Below are 10,434 nucleotides of genomic sequence, written 5' to 3'. Positions count from 1 at the left end.
AACTCCCAATCTCAGGTGACCTGCTTGCCTCAGCCTCCCAAAGTGCTGGGATTATAGGTGTGAGCCACCACGCCCGGCCCATCAGCTGCAAGTTTGACAAATACTGTGGACCTGTTGGTCTGCTCCTGGGACATTCTTCTGCCCATTCTTTGAAAAGGCCATCCTCCTTACTCTGGCTCATCTGATGTGTCTTCCCTGGCCTGTCCTCGCCCTCCCCTCGTGCATTCGTCTGAGGGCCCCTTGTTTCTCATTCTTCCTTGTGATGATTTTCTTCACTGGTTTACTGATGTTTGGGGTCTGCCATTGCTGGAGGGCAGGATCTGCTTGTGTGCATTCACTGTTGACCTGGCTGAGTAGACACCAGTATACATTTGAATGAGGGGATTCCCAACTTACAGATGAGAGGAGGGAGGCACTGAAAGTTTCAGGGGGTACCCAGATCTGTCTGGCTTCTGTCCTGTGCCAAAGGTACTTGTGAACATTTCTTGTCGAGCCCAAGCTTGGGTTCAAATTCAGAAGGGGATTGGGGAGTGTGGGCTGGTAGGAATTTGGGCAGATAACTTAATCTGAGCCTCAGTTTTCTCATTTCTGAAGTGGGGATGGTGAAGGTAGGTGCCTCACAGGACTGCAAGGACATAAAACATTTAGCTGGCTTTTAGTGTGCATTCGACAACCTCGTGTGTGTGTGTGTGTGTGTGTGTGTGTTTTGAGACAGAGTCTCACTATCACCCAAGCTGGAGTGCAGTGGCACGATCTTGGCTCACTGCAAACTCTGCTTCCTGGGTTCAGCGATTCTCCTGCCTCAGCATTACAAGTAGCTAGGAGTAGTGGCGTGTGCTACCACGTCTGGCTCATTTTTATATTTTTTCTAGAAACGGGGTTTCACCATGTTGGCCAGGCTGGTCTCGAACTCCTGATCTCAGGTGATCCACTCACCTCGGCCTCCCAGAGTGCTGAGATTATAGGTGTGAGGCACCACTCTGTTTTGAGGGCCTGGCTTTGCCTGGCCAGTGACCCAAAGATGCCCATGCCACCTGTTTGACCCTGGTTGACTCAGATGAACCTGGGCTGAGTTAGAAACCTTCCCCTTAGTCACACACCATTCAGTGATGTCAGCAAATGCTGAAATCATCTTTCCCCACCCACAGAGCCATGTACCCACAAAGGCCTGACCCCCATGGGGGCATCTGAGGTCTGCCCCGAACCCCCTAAGGCTGGGAACCCTGTATTTTCCTGGGTGACTCACTTCCTGTTTGGGCCTTGGTGTTTGAAAGAAACAGCTCAGAGTCTGCTCCATGGAAACGGCTGGGCCTCCCCACCAGGGCCTTAAAGTGACAGTTTTCCCCCAGCAGGGCTTGTCCTGGGAGGTTCCTGGTGGCAAATGGGGTGCTGATGAATGGGCCTAGAACTCTCTGAGTCAGGATTTGAACCAGAGGCGGGGAGGCCTGCTGCCAGATTCCATAGCCCAGACACCTCTTTTCCCCACCCAGATTTTCAGTTCCCCTGAGGAACCACCTCTCCCTCTCCGAGTGCTCAATCTGGTTCACTGAGCCATTCAGGCCCAGAAGGACCTGTAGTGCCGGGCACTTAGTTGTTAACCTTGTTTAACTTGCTGCCCTGTCTGGGCCTCCGCTGCCTTTTGTCTCAAGCTGGGTGATAAAACCCCAGGCTGATTGTGAAAACCCATTCTGTTTGCCCGGGGTGGCACACTCAGATGCTGGCAGCATGAGGTAAGTGAGCAGAGCTGGTGGCCCAAGACCATGGTGAGTTGCACAGTGCACATCTGTTTAAGGACACTCAAACCCATGTGTTTAAAAACAGAACATGTTGACCCATAAAGTACATCTGTAGATGCGGCTGGCTTTGGCCTTTCTTGGGTCAGGACACCTGGGAAACCAGGCAGATGCGTTTCAAGGCAACTTCAGAAACAGCTCTCTGGGCCTCACTTTCCCCATTTCTAAAATGGGCTCCCTCACCTATACTGGATCTGAGGTTCTGGGTGGAATGCTCAGAAATCAGTGAACTGTACTCGCAGGTGCTTATTCTCTGGGTTTAGAACCCACTTCCCCCAGCCCCAAACATCTTCCTGTTTCCAGACTACCAGGTGGGGTCCTGATGGTGCCCTGGGCTTGCCCTTCAGGGCTCTGTTCTATAGGACCCTCCCTAGTCCCGACTGTGGCTGTAATCTTGTTATTCTTTGGCCAGAAGCCAAACCTACTGCTGTGTGCAGAGCAGGCTCCGGCTTCTCTGCAGGCAGGAGCGTGGGGTGAGACAAACAGGAAGTCCACCAATCCTGCAGGAATTCATGAAGTGCCCATAGTGGGATGTGAGGGGCCAGTCACCGCAGTCATCTTGATAACCAACCCTATTCTACAGCCAGCTCCTGTATGCTTTCCGTGCACGTCCCCTAAGGGATGTGTTTGTGTCTGTTTTGCTGATGATCAGAAGGGCTGAGTGACGTGTCTGAGGATGCCCAGAAGGGACTCTCACTCGGGATTTTCTCTCTGTAAGTCCAGACTCTCTTCCCGTTTGCCATTTCCTTACCTGATCAGATCAGAGCAGAACCCTTTTTTCCGTGGAACATGTGATCCAGGAGAGTGACATGTAGGGTCACTTTTATGTGTTTAACTTGGCTTTTCATTCACTCCAGATAAATGGTGGTGGTTCACCGTCTAAGCAGAGAGAGAGAGAGGAGTTTCCTGATGATGCTTTTTCTACTGAATCATGCTTTAAAAATTTTTTGATTTTGATTAAATTTATTATTTTTTTTTAGAGACGGAGTCTCTCTCTGATGCCCAGGCTGCAGTGCAGTGGTACAATCTTGGCTCACTGAAGCCTCTGTCTCCTGGGTTCAAGCGATTCTCCTGTGTCAGCCTCTTCAGTAGCTGGGACTACAGGTGCCTGCCACCACAGGCAGTTAATTTTTGCATTTTTAGTAGAGATGGGGTTTTGCCATGTTGGCCAGGATGGCTTTGAACTCCTGACCTGAGATGATCCACCTACCTCAGCCTCCCAGAGTGCTTGGATTACAGGTGTGAGTCACCACCATGAGTGACCTAAAATTTTAGTTGTAATTACAAAAAAATTTGTTGAGACAGGGTCTCAACTATGCGGTCTACGCTGCCCTCAAACTCCTGGAATCAAATCATCTTCTTTTCTCAGCCTCCCTAGTAGCTGGGACTACAGGCACACACCACTGTGCCAGGCTCCAAATGATGCTTTTTCTTTATGAGAAAAGAGGAATTCTTTATTAAAGTGGCTGATGTAGAATACTCAAGAAAAAACAGTATGACAGGACTATACAAAATAATGTGCAGTCTCTGGAGACAGGCTCTTGACTGAGTCCTGGCCCCACCACTTACTGACTTGTGTGACCCTAAGCAAACCACCCCCATTTTTTGAGATAAGGTCGCTATGTCACCTAGTCTGGAGTGCAGTGGCACAATCATAGCTCACTGCTGCCTTGAATTCCCGGGCTCAGGCGATCCTCCCACCTCAGCCTCCCGAGCTGGAACTACAGGTGTGTGCCACCAGGCCCAGCTTATTAATTTTTTTGTAGAGATGACATTTTATACCCTCTTCACACCTGAGTGCTGTTTCTTTCCAAATTATAGTTCTTTTTTTTTGAGACGGAGTTTCACTCTTGTTACCCAGGCTGGAGTGCAATGGCGCGATCTCGGCTCACCGCAACCTCCGCCTCCTGGGTTCAGGCAATTCTCCTGCCTCAGCCTCCTGAGTAGCTGGGATTACAGGCACGCGCCACCATGCCCAGCTAATTTTTTGTATTTTTAGTAGAGAGGGGGTTTCACCATGTTGACCAGGATGGTCTCGATCTCTTGACCTCGTGATCCACCCGCCTCGGCCTCCCAAAGTGCTGGGATTACAGGCTTGAGCCACTGCGCCCGGCCCCAAATTATAGTTCTAATAAAAATATATCCAGGCTGGCCAACTTAGTGAAATTCCATCTTTACTAAATATACAAAAAAAAAAACAAAAAAAAACTAGCAGGCGAGGTGGCACGCACTTGTAATCCCAGCTACTTGCGAGGATCACTTGAACCTGGGAGGCGGAGGTTGCAGTGAGCTGAGATCGCCTTGGTGATAGGGTGAGACTCCGTCTAAAAAAAAAAAAAAAATCCAAAGGGATTTTGGGAAAAAGTTTATGTTGAAACCCTTCAAGTAGAGACAGGGTTTCAATGTGAAGAAACTCTGTCTCTACTTAAACTACCATATCCATGTTTAGCTCAAAGAATTCACAGCTGAGAATAGCTAAATAAATTTTGAGATAAAGGGAATTAAAACATGACAAAATAGTAATAATTCAAAAGTAGGTCTTAGCACAAAGACTGAAAGAGGATAGATACTCCAGAAAATACCCTGATTAATATAAGGAGTTGATATCTCATCAAGAAATAACACAAAATGACAGGGAAGGGATGAGTTAGTCAATTAACGTTGTTGGGAAAACTGACCATTTGGGGAGAAAAAAATTAAGTGAGAACATCACCTCATGTACCCAAATATATTGACATTAAAGATTTAAATGCAAAATGGAAACATTAAAAAACTGGTGGGAAGTATAGCGAATATTTATTTTTATGTTTTGAGAGATAGGGTCTAACTTTGTCACCCAAGCTGAAGTGCAGTAGTACAATCATGGCTCACTGTGGCCTCAACCTCCTGGGCCCAAGTGATCCTCCAGCCTCAGCTTCCCCAGTAGTTGGCATTAAAGATGTGTACCACCACACCTAGCTAATTAAAAAACATTTTTGGCCTGCCAGGACGTTAAGACCATCCAGACTAACATGGTAAAACCCTGTCTCTACTAAAAATACAAAAAATTAGCTGGGCATGGTGGCACGTGCCTGTAGTTCCAGCTACTGAGGAGGCTGAGACAGGAGAATCGCTTGAACCAGGGGACGGAGGTCACAGTGAGCTGAGATCACGCCACTGTATTCCAGCCTGGGCGACAGAGCGAGACTGTCTCAAGAAATAATAATAATTTAAACACTCCTATGATCTCCCTCCCTCCCTTCCATTCACCACTCAGTTGACAAGTGTCTAAGTGTTCGGGGTTCCAGCCTGGCTGCACCTGTGTGTGAGCTGGTTGGGGCTGGTTGTGGGTTCATTGGGCCCTGGGCTTTTCCCACCCTTCTAAGAGCAGCCTTGGGACTCAACAGCCTTCTGGATCGGCTCCTCTGGCTCTATTTCTGGCTGGACACTGCCATCTAGAGGCTCCTGGAGCACAGGGCATCTGACCCTTGCAGCTTCTCATCCAATGCTGAGCTCCAGCCTTGGGGGGCAGACAAGGCTCTCTCATTACTGAACCCTCGACCCCTGAGAGGGCTGTTTGTTCTCTGGAAGCCTCTGAGAATGTCAGTGCTATACAGGCACTTCAAGATGCCTTATGCTGATCCTTAGGTGGATCAAGGAAGTCTTTGGGGTAAGTCTTTGGGGTAATTTGGTCCTCGGACCTACATTAGACATCCAAGGTAGGAGACGGTTAGTAATAAAGATTCCAGGGCCAATCCCAAACCCACAACTCAGAGACTGTGCTGGGGGTGAGGGGGGTAAGGGAGCTGAATATCTAATTTTTTTTTTGAGACGGAGTCTTGCTCTGTCGCCAGGCTGGAGTGCAGTGGTGCAATTTCGGCTCACTGCAACCTCCACCTCCTGGGTTCAAGCGATTCTTCTACCTCAGCCTCCTGAGTAGCTGGGACCAGAGGTGTGTGCCATCATGCCCGGCTAATTTTTGTATTTCTAGTAGAGATGGGGTTTCACCATGGTGGCCACGATGGTCTCGATCTCTTGACCTCGTGATCTGCCCACCTCAGCCTCCCAAAGTGCTAGGATTACAGGCATGAGCCACTGTGCCTGGCCAAATATCTAAATTTTTACAGACTTTTCCATATTATTTTTGAGACAGAGTTTTACTTTTTTCTGGCTGGAGTGCAATGATGTGATCTCAGCTCACTGCAACATCTGCCTCCCAGGTTCAAGCGATTCTCCTGTCTCAGCCTCCCCAGTAGCTGGGATTACAGGCACCAGCCACCATGCCCAGCTAGTTTTTGTATTTTTTTTTTTTTTTTGGTTGGGGGATGTCTCACTCTATAGCCCAGGCTGGAGTGCAGTGGCTCGATCTCAGCTCACTGCAGCCTCTGCCTCCCAGGTTCAAGTGATTCTCCTGCCTCAGCCTCCAGAGTAGCTGGGATTACAGGTGTGTGCCACCACATCCAGTTGATTTTTGTATTTTTAGTAGAGATAGGGTTTCACCATGTTGGCCAGGCTGGTCTCGAACTCCTGACCTTGTGATCTGCCTGCCGCGGCCTCCCAAAGTGCTGGGATTACAGGCATGAGCCACTATGCCTGGCCTTGGGTACAGAGGTTTGCTCGGGTTCCAGTCTCACTGATCTGGCAAGACAGCCTCGTACAAGGTATAGTGTCCTGCTCCCGTCAGGATGCACATAATGTCTGGTTGTCACTCTAGGGGAGGGCAGCAGGTGTGGATGTGCAGTGCCTGGATCCATGAATTCATATGGGGTTGCAAAGTGATGGTATTCTCATTCTATCATTTCTCTTCATTGATTAGATGGAAGAGTTCTATATACAGAAATTTCCCCTCATCTCCCATTTCATTACTCAGTGTTGCAGTTTGCAAAGAAAAGGAAGGGTAACTACTTAATTCTTTCCCCCTTAATTAAAAAAATGAACTGGCTCACTAGAATTTTCCAAGGGGGACCAACGAGCATTTAAAAAATATTTTTAGCATTGTTATAAACCCATGGATTGAAACATTTAGTATAGTTATTTTTTTAACTGATGCTCAAATTGTCCCATCTTTGGCAGGTAGGAGCCTCTTTAGGTTGGTCTTGGTTGTTGTTATTGTTTTTTTGAGACAGGTTCTCACTCTATCATTGCCTAGGCTGGAGTGCAGTGGTGCAATCTTGGCTCGCTGCAACTTCCGCCTCCTGTACTCAATTGATTCTCCCACCACAGCCTCCCGAGTAGCTGGGACTACAGGCATGTGCCACCACACCCTGCTAAAAAAAAAAAAAAAAAAAAAAAAAATGGGCTGGGCATGGTGGCTCACGCCTGTAATCCCAGCATTTTGGGAGGCAGAGGTGGGTGGATCACCTGAGGTCTGGAGTTTGAGATCAGCCTGTCAAGCACAGTGAAACTCCACCTCTACTAAAAACACAAAAAAATTAGCTGGTGACAGGTGCCTGTAATTTCAGCCACTCGAGAGGCTGAGGCAGTAGAATCGCTGGCAGCTGGGAGGCAGAGGTTGTGGTGCGCTGAAAGTGCACTATTGCACTCCAGCCTGGGCAACAAGAGTGAAACTCCATTCCCCCACCACCACACAAAAAAGAAATTGTTGTTTTTATAGGGGAGAGGTCTCACTCTATTACCCAAACAGGTCTGGAACTCCTGGTCTCTGCCGGGCACAGTGGCTCACACCTATAATCCCAGCACTTTGGAAGGCCGAGGTGGGCAGATGACGAGGTCAGGAGATTGAGACCATCCTGGCCAACATGGTGAAACCCCGTCTCTACTAAAAATGCAAATATTAGCTTGGTGTGGTGGTGAGTGCCTGTGAAACCAGCTACTTGAGAGGCTGAGGCAGGAGAATCACTAGAACCCAGGAGGCGGAGGTTGCGATGAGCCGAGATTGTACCATTACCCTCTAGCCTGGGCAACAGAGTAAGACCCCGTCTCAAAAAAAAAAAAAAAAAAAAAAGAACTTCTGGTCTCAAGCCATCCTCCTGACTCGGCCTCCCAAAGTGCTGGGATCACAGGCCTGAGCCCACACTTAATCCCTCCATGTGGGGCCTCCCATAGTGTGCACACATCCTCTGGCTTTCATTGTCCTAATTGCCCTCAAGTCTATCTGCCTTTCTTCACCACTCCACAGTTGCCCTAGTCCAGGCCAACGTCCCCCCTCACCCAGTGTCTTCCATGGCCTCCTCTCACGTTCTTATCCTGCCAGCTCCCAACTCGTATTCCACCCAGAAACTATGGAACTCTAAATCTAAACCTTCCTAAGAATAGACCTGATTGGGACACTGTCCCTGCCCATGGCTCTCCAGTGTGTTCACTTTGCCCCTGCCACCCTGGCCCCCCTTCCTCTCCATGGGCAGGCTCAGTCCTAGCTCACCCGGGGTCTTTGCACCTGCTGCTGCCTCGGTGTGGGGGGCTTCCCTTGCTCCGCTCCCACTCCACCTTCCCCTGGTGGGGTCCACATCCTCCTTCAGCTTTTGTTTCGAACCAGGTCCCACCCAGACCCCTGAGAATTCTTCTACCTCCCCCCACTCCCCGTTCTTTACCTTCATCATGCTTGTCTCAGCTTATTGTTATTCATTGATTTCTAGGTGTCATGGTCTTGCTCCCTTTTTAGGGGTTGGGTGGGGACCATCTCTCTTTTGAACCATTGCATCCTTCATCCCTGGCACAGCGTTTGATATAAGAGAGGGGCTGACCTGGAGCTGGCAATGAGTGGGCTGGTGGGGCCCAGCTAGGCAGGAGAGGCAGTGCCTAAATGGGCATCTGCACTTTGAGTTTTCTGGCTTGTAGCCTCCCGTGTGACTCCACAAATCCCCATAGTCCTGATTCCCATGCTCCTCCGTGGCCTGCTCCCCCATTTGCTCACACGCTTCTTGCAATTATGATCTTTCCGAATCGATCTCCCCACTTCTCTCCCCATCCTTGTTCACTCTTCCCACTGAAGCTTCCCCATGCTTGCGGCGAGCAAGGTGGGAAGGAGGGGCTCCATCTCTCAACCCCGACCCTGGTGCAGCTGTGGTTGAGCTCCCATTTTGGGTCTCCAGGCGGGCTGTAGAGGGCAGTGATGCTGCAGCTATGGCCACAGCAAGCCCTGACTCGATGGGGGAAGGCGGCATCGGAGCAGCTCACAAGCCCTCCATGGGCATGAGCGGGGCAGACCCCTTTGCCCTCCTTTCCCCAGAGACAGAGAAACCCCTTCTTACATATTCTCTGCCTTAGGAATAGCTGTCCTGAAAAATTTCTATTTGATAAAATAAACAATGACTTCAGCATAAAGAACAAAATTTAGAATGTGCATTTTTTTTTTTTCCTGAGATGGAGTCTTGCTCTGTCCCCTAGGATGGGGTGCAGTGGCGTGATCTCAGCTCACTGCAATCTTCGCCTCCCGGGTTCAAATGATTCTCCTGCTTCAGCCTTCCATGTAGCTGGGATTACAGGTGCATTGCACCATGCCCAGCTAATTTTTGTATTTTTAGTAGCGATGGGGTTTTACCATGTTGCCTAGGCTGGTCTCGAACTTCTGACCTGAAGTGATCTTCCTGCCTCAGCCTCCCAAAGTGCTGGGATTACAGGTGTGACCCATCGCACCCAGCCAACATGCTGCTTTTATTTAATTTCTCTCTCCTGGCCAATGTCAAAGGGTTAATAACTAAGGCTTTATTTATGTAAGGTATATGAAGAAAAGTGTCACAGAATACTTTGCAGTTCATCACCTATTCACACTGTGATTTTGGTCAAGTCACCAACTTCTGAGTTTCCTCATTTGTAAAAGGGGATTAAATATAGGATCTACCTGTGGCAAAGACTTCATGCTCATGATCCCTCAAGACCCAGTCTCCCTTGGTTTTCAGCTGGGGCAAATGGCTACACTGAATAATGACTACATTTCCTAGACCCCCTTGCAGCTATGTATGGCTATGTGACTCAGTTCTTGCCAATGGGACATTGGCAAAACTGTGGAAAACTCCTTGAGAGTGTTGCCCTATTTCTCCTCTTTCCTCCTTCCACTGAGCTGGATTGCAGGTGCAATGGCTGGAGACGGAGCAGCCACCTGGAACAATACGTCGTTTTCGGAATGGAGAATGGAGAGCAAGAAGACAGAGGAAAGTCATTTTTCTGACACTGTGGAGCCACCACACCAACCCTGCACTACCTCATACCAGATTCTTATGTCATAGAATCTTTTTTTTTTTTTTTTTTTGAGATGGAGTTTCCCTCTTGTCACCCAGGCTGGAGTGCAATGGTTCGATATCGGCTCACTGCAACCTCCACCTCCTGGGTTCAAGCAATTCTCCTGCCTCAGCTTCTTGAGTAGCTGGAACTACAGGTGCATGTTACCATGCCTGGCTATTTTTTTGTATTTTTGGTAGTTAGGGTTTCACCATGTTGGCCAGGCTGGTCTCAAACTCCTGACCTCAGGTGATCTACCCACCTGGGTCTCCTAAAGTGCTGGGATTACAGGTGTGAGCCACTGCACGCAGCCCATAGAATCTTTTTTATGTTTCATTTAGGCCACTGTCATTTTGGGTCTCTGTGACCCATAGCTGAAGTTAATCCTAATAATGCACTATATAATAGCTTTTTCCGGAGGGTTAAATGAGATACTGTGTGCAACTTATACCAACTTTTCTTTCTTTTTTTTTTTTTTTGTTTT

Source organism: Cebus imitator, unplaced genomic scaffold, assembly GCF_001604975.1.
Source record: "Cebus imitator isolate Cc_AM_T3 unplaced genomic scaffold, Cebus_imitator-1.0 Scaffold4, whole genome shotgun sequence".
NCBI lineage: Eukaryota > Metazoa > Chordata > Mammalia > Primates > Cebidae > Cebus > Cebus imitator.
The sequence above is the reverse complement of the archived record's forward strand: the minus strand, read 5'-3'. Positions refer to the sequence as shown.